This window comes from Condylostylus longicornis, unplaced genomic scaffold (genome assembly GCF_029603195.1).
Source record: "Condylostylus longicornis isolate FDR11 unplaced genomic scaffold, ASM2960319v2 ptg000076l, whole genome shotgun sequence".
Classification (NCBI taxonomy): domain Eukaryota; kingdom Metazoa; phylum Arthropoda; class Insecta; order Diptera; family Dolichopodidae; genus Condylostylus; species Condylostylus longicornis.
Window position 1 is genome coordinate 2,125,834 of NW_026578044.1, and position 7,821 is coordinate 2,133,654.

The window sequence follows — 7,821 nt, forward strand, 5'->3', positions numbered from 1 at the left end:
AGGTTCCAATTTCAAATCATATTCATACATATATGTATAAAGCATATAGCATATGCATATAAGACAATAAAACCTTTGGATATAGTATATATATACATATTGCAGTGATATTGACTGCGCTATAACTGATTAGTTAAGATACGATGTTACTACGTAATATAATAATAATAGTACATACTATGAAAAAGACAATGAAAAGTAGTTACTGTTATTGCTACGACATGAAATAGTTTTGCTTAAATCCAATGTGTGCTGTATGTGCAATTCAATATATATATACACTGTTCAGTTTCTTCACCATGTAGTTAGCAAACTACGTATATTATATTTTGTTTCAATAAAATCTATTTTTTTTATATTTGAGGATAAATTCTGTTTTTGTTCCCTCATAGAAAATGAAAAATTATAATCGATATTATTGTTCTGGCCTAAAATTTTTTTTAGTTTGCATATTGCACATAGTTATTAAGTTATCGAGAGACGTACTTAGACCGATCGATAATACGCTGTATTCCTGTACAGTAAACTTCTTCAAGAAACTAAGTTGGATTCTGCACTAGAAACGTCGAGTAAATCATGATAAATATCCCATGAGGTGATGTTCATTCACTTTTCTAAGAGACAGTGCTATGATTATTCTGTCACGAACATTCTGGTAGTCGCATTACTTGGCGTGATACATTGTTATTGATAAATATTTTAATTTTTGAAATAAAATCAATTCCGAAATACAAAATTCTATACTGAAAAACATTTATTTCAATAATATCTCATCGCCTCAAGTGATGCCAATAACAGAATATGAATGATTAACCGCTGTAATGAGTTCCTTTCAGCTTAGTGTTAATTAATCTCGCGTTCTTTCCTCATCCTTCTTCTGCCATAATCTTTTGTGTTGTTTCATATTTCTGTATGCCAGTCTAAAATGAATTCGAAATTACGAGTATATAGTGAATATATTGCCTGCAAAATACTGGTACTGTAACTTTTCGTATAATTTCTTTTATAGATTTTTTACCACTAATATTGTACACAAAATCTATACACCAAATCAATATTTATACTTATATGTCACATAATGCGAATACAAAATGAAAAGCTGGTTACAACGAAATACAAACATAGTATTAAAAAACAAAAAAAAATCTCAAAAAAAAAATAAATAAAATTAGTACCGTTATTAAATTGCATCGTTATTTCACTTTTATTAAACAATATAAGAATAGTGTGTCGCTATCTAGTATATAACTGAATGTATAGAAGCTAGAGCTGCTGTTTCTAAAATAACAACGTAGAGTAAAATAGAAAAAAAGTGTAAAATAAAATCGAGGTTTTTAAAGTCAATATTTACCAAATGACGGCTAAAATTGAAAGTTTAATCTTCATTGTTCGGATTTTCATGAATCTTTTTCTAATCAATTTCACGGGATTTACTAGTTTTTATTTTTTCTAAACTTTTTGTTCCAAAAAAGAGAAAAAATTTCAATAATATCAAATTATATACAATGAGCTATAGATTTAGTACAGAATTATTATATAGTATAGTAAAATTATAGTTATGAGAAAATATTTTTTTTGGTATATTTTATGATGTGTTGATATTAGATTATAAATGAGGTGATTTTCATTTTGTTTTTAAAACAAACCAAATATATTCTCTATAATATAAAAAAAAATATCCTTTATATGTTGTGATGGAAATACAATGCAATATAATGTAATTGTATACGCATTTATAGGTTCTATAGTTACTATATTGGGTTTATTAGTGTGGCAGGGAGTAGAAGAATTTCATATACAAAATTGAAATTGAATATTAACTGGTTCAGAATATTGAAGAAAATAATGCAGTTACTAGAGAGCTACAAGTACATATACAGTTGCAAAATCATTTTTAGCTCAATATTCTATTACTACTATATTTTTATTTTTCTTATTTTTTTTTGTTAAATCTTAATAATAAAAGTAATTGAAAGAAAACATAAGAAAATATAATATTTGCAGTGTTTGTGTATACGATATTTATTCAATATTTGATAATTTTGTATGTTTGGATATAATAATATTGTTATTATTGCAATAGTGTATTGTTGTTTATACTAGTGAAGAATGTTATATATGATTTTGTATAACATTCATTTTATTGTGATAATATTGTTTGTTTTTAATTTTAAATGAATTTTTAATACAATGAACAGTAATATTAATTGTATAATATATATACAATACTAATTGTAAATTTATATACAAAATAGGAATAATTTGTTATATTCTAAAACTTCAGGATTCAAACTTTAAACTGATTTTAGTTATGTTTTATAGTTACATAATTTTATGAAAATTTTTGCAATAATATTTTATAAGTATACAAATGCCTGATAATACAAATGTCGCGTACGTCAAATCTTTTTTTGCCTGTTAAAAAAAGTCTAATTTAGGTTTCCGAGCATGTTTGTTTTTGTGTAACTTTCCACTAATTTTCCTTTTCCTGAAATTTATTATCGATATTCTAGTATTTACTGAACTTTATTCGTAAATCTGATTTTATTGTTGTTTGTTATTTCTAGTCTCCTTCCCAACATATTCACCGAATTCCCAACATATATGTGTTCTCCATCTGCTATCTTGATTAGTACCGAATTAAGTTTTGCTTTAGTTTGTTTTTTTTTTTCCATCGCTTCTCTCAGTCGGGTTACTTTTCTTTATTTTTTGGTATGCTCTGCCTCATCCATTGCTAATGAGTTCTAGAAAATAAGAATATTTGTGCTAATTAATTTGATTTTAGCTACTTAAATTATTCTATTATAATGAATATGAAAATCATCACGAAAATTTGACATCAATTAAAGTTAGAATAGCTAATAAGTTTATTTTATACATACATATGTTCCATTTAATTACAAAAAAAAATTATTTTCACTTATTATCCCGGCTATAATTTGATTTATTATTCTATCAATGTATAACTTTAGCAAAATTTACTTATTGAGTTGGTAAATGAAATTAAATAATTTTTTTTATTTTTTAGAAAAATACCTAGAGAATTTTAATTTTTCTACACAAAAACAAAATAGAATATAAACGTGTTTGTTTATTCAATTTACAAATTTTTTGTGTTTAATTTTAAAAGCTTTCCAAATTTAATTATTGATTATAAAAAAAACAAGAATGAAAAAATTAAAATTTAAACAAAAACTATTCACAAATTCAATTAAAACTAGGATAAGTTCCAATTAATATATGAATTTATGCCTTAGTACACAAATTGCGCACACACACACACTGAATTTTTATATTTTTATAGCACTTACATTTATAATTTGGTCATATTTTTCCACATGTTTATGTTGTTTTTTACAACAAAAGAGTTTAAGTGCGCTAAAAGAAAAAAAAAAATAAAAAAAAGGCACAAGAGAAGGAAGAATTTTCGTGTTACAAGCTTTTTTGTTAGTATTTTATTCACTGTTCGCTTTTAAAATTTAATATTAAATGAAAGAAAACAAAACAAAAAATAAATAAAAAATAATTACCATACATTTTACTAGAGAATTTTGCGTTATTAACAATCACAAAAAAACAACAAAACATAGAATAAAGGATCGACAGAATTAAAATGTTAAAAAAGTGAAAAAACCATACTGAAAAACTGCGAAAGAACGTTAAAAAACAAAGCAACAAAAACAAAACAGTAAGGTTAACAATGTCCATTGTTCATGTACACATACTTTTACTGAAAAAAAAAACACAAAACTCTACTGCAATGCAGAACATGTAATGCTATAAATTATCTTCGAAAACATGATCCGCTCATTTCATTCAAAAAAAAAGAGGAAGAACAAAATACAAAAAAAAATTTCCTTCAATTTTTTTTTTATATTTTTGTTTTGTCAGGACATTAAAGGACATTATAATGTGTCGCCCGTAATTTTGTAAAAAAAAAAACAAATTTCCTTTTGTTTATTTTTGGCTTCTTCCTCTGATTAAATGTTTTTCCATTTTTTTTTGTTGAATTTTTTAAATTTTTGTACAAATATGATTTAAGGAGGCTTTACAGGACGAGAAATGCTGTAATAAAAAAGAAAATTGCGTTTTTTTCTTGTTTGTCTTTTTCTATTTTGTTTTTAACTTTTACTTTGTTTTATTTTTTACTTGATATACCTCAGTACTGTATTTAATTTGTTTAAAAAATATTAAAGGAACCAAATGTTTTTTTAAGAAAGGTTAATAAATTTTTCATTCAATTCATTTTAGGTTATTCTGTGTGAAGAGCATGTGTAGAGTACATTTAAATTTTGTATTTCATGTACATAATGTAGATCATGACGTCCAGTTTACATGTAAGGTAGCTTATATTTTGAGTTGCGTATTATAATATTGACAAATTGAATATATATGTTTTGGAATAAACATAATAAACTTTTTCATTGAAATATAAATTTAGTTAGTGTGCTGTAAAAAAAAGTCTAACTATGTATGTACCTGTTTATTATGTGCTTGTAAGGACAGATATTATAAACAATCATTTAGATAATGAGTAGTCGGAAAAAAACTTCTATAATATCAAGTACTTTATTTTAGACATTTCAATAATGCGAATATAATAATTATAAGGACAGAATGAATAAAGTTTTCAAAAGATATTGGAAACTTGCTATTTGCTAGTTGATTGAAACTTTATGATCAAATCGAACATCTATAAAATGAATAATTATGGATGATAAATATCCCATATGCTCATTTGTATGGAATTATTTATTTTAACTTTAATACTTGAACGTTTTTTCATATCAATTTTAAATATGTAAAATGCCTATGAGTATAAAAAATTAATTAAATATTTTCATACAGAATTTATTATTACAAAAATTTTCGATTTCCAATAAAATTTCATTGCTATATAAATTATTATGGATTGTTAAATCTTTGAAAAATTAAATTATTTAAAAAAATATTCGAAGAATAATAACAAAAATAATATTGTAAGCGATATATTGAAAGTGTTATGAAAATAATATTGTTCTTTTTTTTAAATTCCTAGGAATCCTGTAAATTATGTATTAATTACGTTTATTATTATTAATAAAAAGCAAAAATGTTAAGTATTAAAAATTAATTGGTCAAATAATTAAAAAAAAAATAATAATGAAAAATGGAAAGAAAATATTGAATCCATTTAAATATAGTATTAAAGGGAAAATAAATGCCATTAATAAATAAGTTTTACTAAGTTTTTCAAAGGAAGTTGTAATAGGAGGCCTCTAACAAGTTTCCTTTCCAAATTTTGTAAAAAATGAATCTATGCTTTTGATAAGAAATCTATGCCATAATTATAATGTTTAATATTTTTTAAAATCATTTCCTTGCGGGTTTTGAAACTTCAGAGGAATGATTCAGAGATTTATTCAAGCCAATGTTGCAGAGATTACTAAAAAATGATTTGCTACTGGCCATTTTTCTTGAATTTTCTTACTTGTAGGGTTTTTTGCGATTTCTGTGATTTCATTGTCTAAAACTAGAAGCTTATTTAATATTTAAAGAAATCAGAATTTTTATTGCCGTAAGCAAAACTAAAGAAAAAAAAACATTAATTGAAAGCTAAAATCCGTAAAGCATATACATAATTTTTTGTTATTGTCTAATAAAGCATACATTTAATTTTGTTAAAGGTTAGTTAGTTTCAATAAATTACTCTTGCGAAAAAAATTAAAACATGATACTTGCCTATAGTATATTTTTACTTTGTAAAAAACTTTGATTTACAAGCATTTCCGTTGTTATACGAATATAAACAAAATATTTGTTTCCTGAAATTAATGATTTTTCATTTTTAAATGTTCTTTATTTTGTTTTTTTTTTATTAACCAGCTTGTCAATGCAAAGTTATTTTCTTCATAAAGAGTAAATTTTATGTTATGTGACAAATAAATTATTAAAAATATTTTCATACCATTGTTAATTTTTTTGTTTTTCGTTTTTCGCGTATTCAGTGATCCTGTTTTTGAATATCTCTTATATTGCTTCCAATTTTTCATCATAATTTATACAAAGAAGAACATGAATTTCGAAAATCTTTACAAGTCCTAAAGTCAATAAACATCCGCTATACATTCATTCCTTTTATTTTATCAAAATTTATGATAAACGAAAACACTGTTTTCCCTTGAATTGTGAATTCTTTTTTATACTTAACAAAAGAAATCAGTAAAATCATCAATAATTTTACATATTTTTTTTTTGTGGCATTGTCAGAATATCGAATCCTTTTTATACTGCTTGCAAAATATTTTATTAAAAACGAAAATATTTCTGGGAAAATAGGGAATATTAAATGAATTAAAATAAATTATTTACTTATAAGTTGTTCATTATTATTTTAAATAAAACGCAAGTGTGTTTGTGTATAACTAAAAATAAATTAATAAATAAATTAAAATAATAATATTGTTCAATTTGGGGCAACGTATTCAATTAATGGAAAATTGATATGGAACTTATGTATTTTACTCGCTATAATAGAATAAAGCTATCAAGGGCTTGTTATATTATTTTTAAAGTTTAAATTATTGTTTTGGAAAAATTGTGATACATAATAACTTTTGTTATAAATTTGGATTAATCTTTGTATATAGGAAAACGCAAAAATATTAGTTATAGAGATTTTATACAAAAAAAAAATGCAAATGAATCTATACAAAAATCATTCAAAACTAGAATTATATTATGAGTCGGATTTTACTTCAAAATGAAGTTGGTAGTTTTCAACATTTCTAACTTGCAACCATTATTTTCAATTTTATACCTATAAAAATTTTGAAATCTTACTAAATGTACATAATTGCGACAATAATAAGAATTTAAAGTGCAAAACTTATTAACCACATACATATTTTAGTGATTAAGAGATGAATTAAGAGTTATACGCACTATAATTTTTGTTAAATATTTCTATAAAACTAAAGATAGTGTTTTTTATTCAAAATGAATCAAAAAATACATTTGTGATGATAAATATAAAAAGCAACGACATTTAGCTATAAAAAAAAATTAAATTTTGACATTATCTTTGGTTTCAACAGAAAAAAAAATAGTTCTAATGCGTCATTTATTTGTATATGAATTCGAAATTCTTACATAATTTTGTTTTATATTTTGTAAAAACTTTTCATATTTTAAATTTTGTTAGTCCGTCTATGATTTATTCTTTTATTTTAAGAACGTTTCAAAAAATTTTGGTGAAAAAAAAATGAACCCCGAAAAAAAATCTATACAATAATATTTGTAGATATTAATGTGAATATAAAAATTACACATGTATGTGTAGATTTTCAGCAGTTTGACATAAATTCGGTTTCACGACACTATTTAGCGGTGCGCCAAAAAATATGAAGTTAAATGAACCAAATGTATAATAACAGGGTTTTTTTTCGTTTGTTAGTTACCGGTAGATTTGGTGGGATAGAACTAATTATCACTTTAATAAGTGCTTTCGCCAAAAATATGTCATAAAATTAGATTATCAGTAACAGTATTAAAATACCCTTTATTTTGTATTTGCCACTCCATTTTCTTTTGAGAATTGGCCATTTCAAATTTTGAAATTAGCTTGAAATTTGCTTCTTAAAATTCTTAATTCATTTACCTTTTCTCTTTATTTTAACTATTTTTTTTACTTTTTTCTAACTTTAGGTTACAAGAATTTAAAAAAAATTCAATGATCCAATCTTATTGATAAGAAAAAACTTAGAAAACACTCTTCTGTTTCAAAAATTAGATTATTGAAATATGAAGTGTCAGAAAAAGAAAATAATAGAAAAACAATTA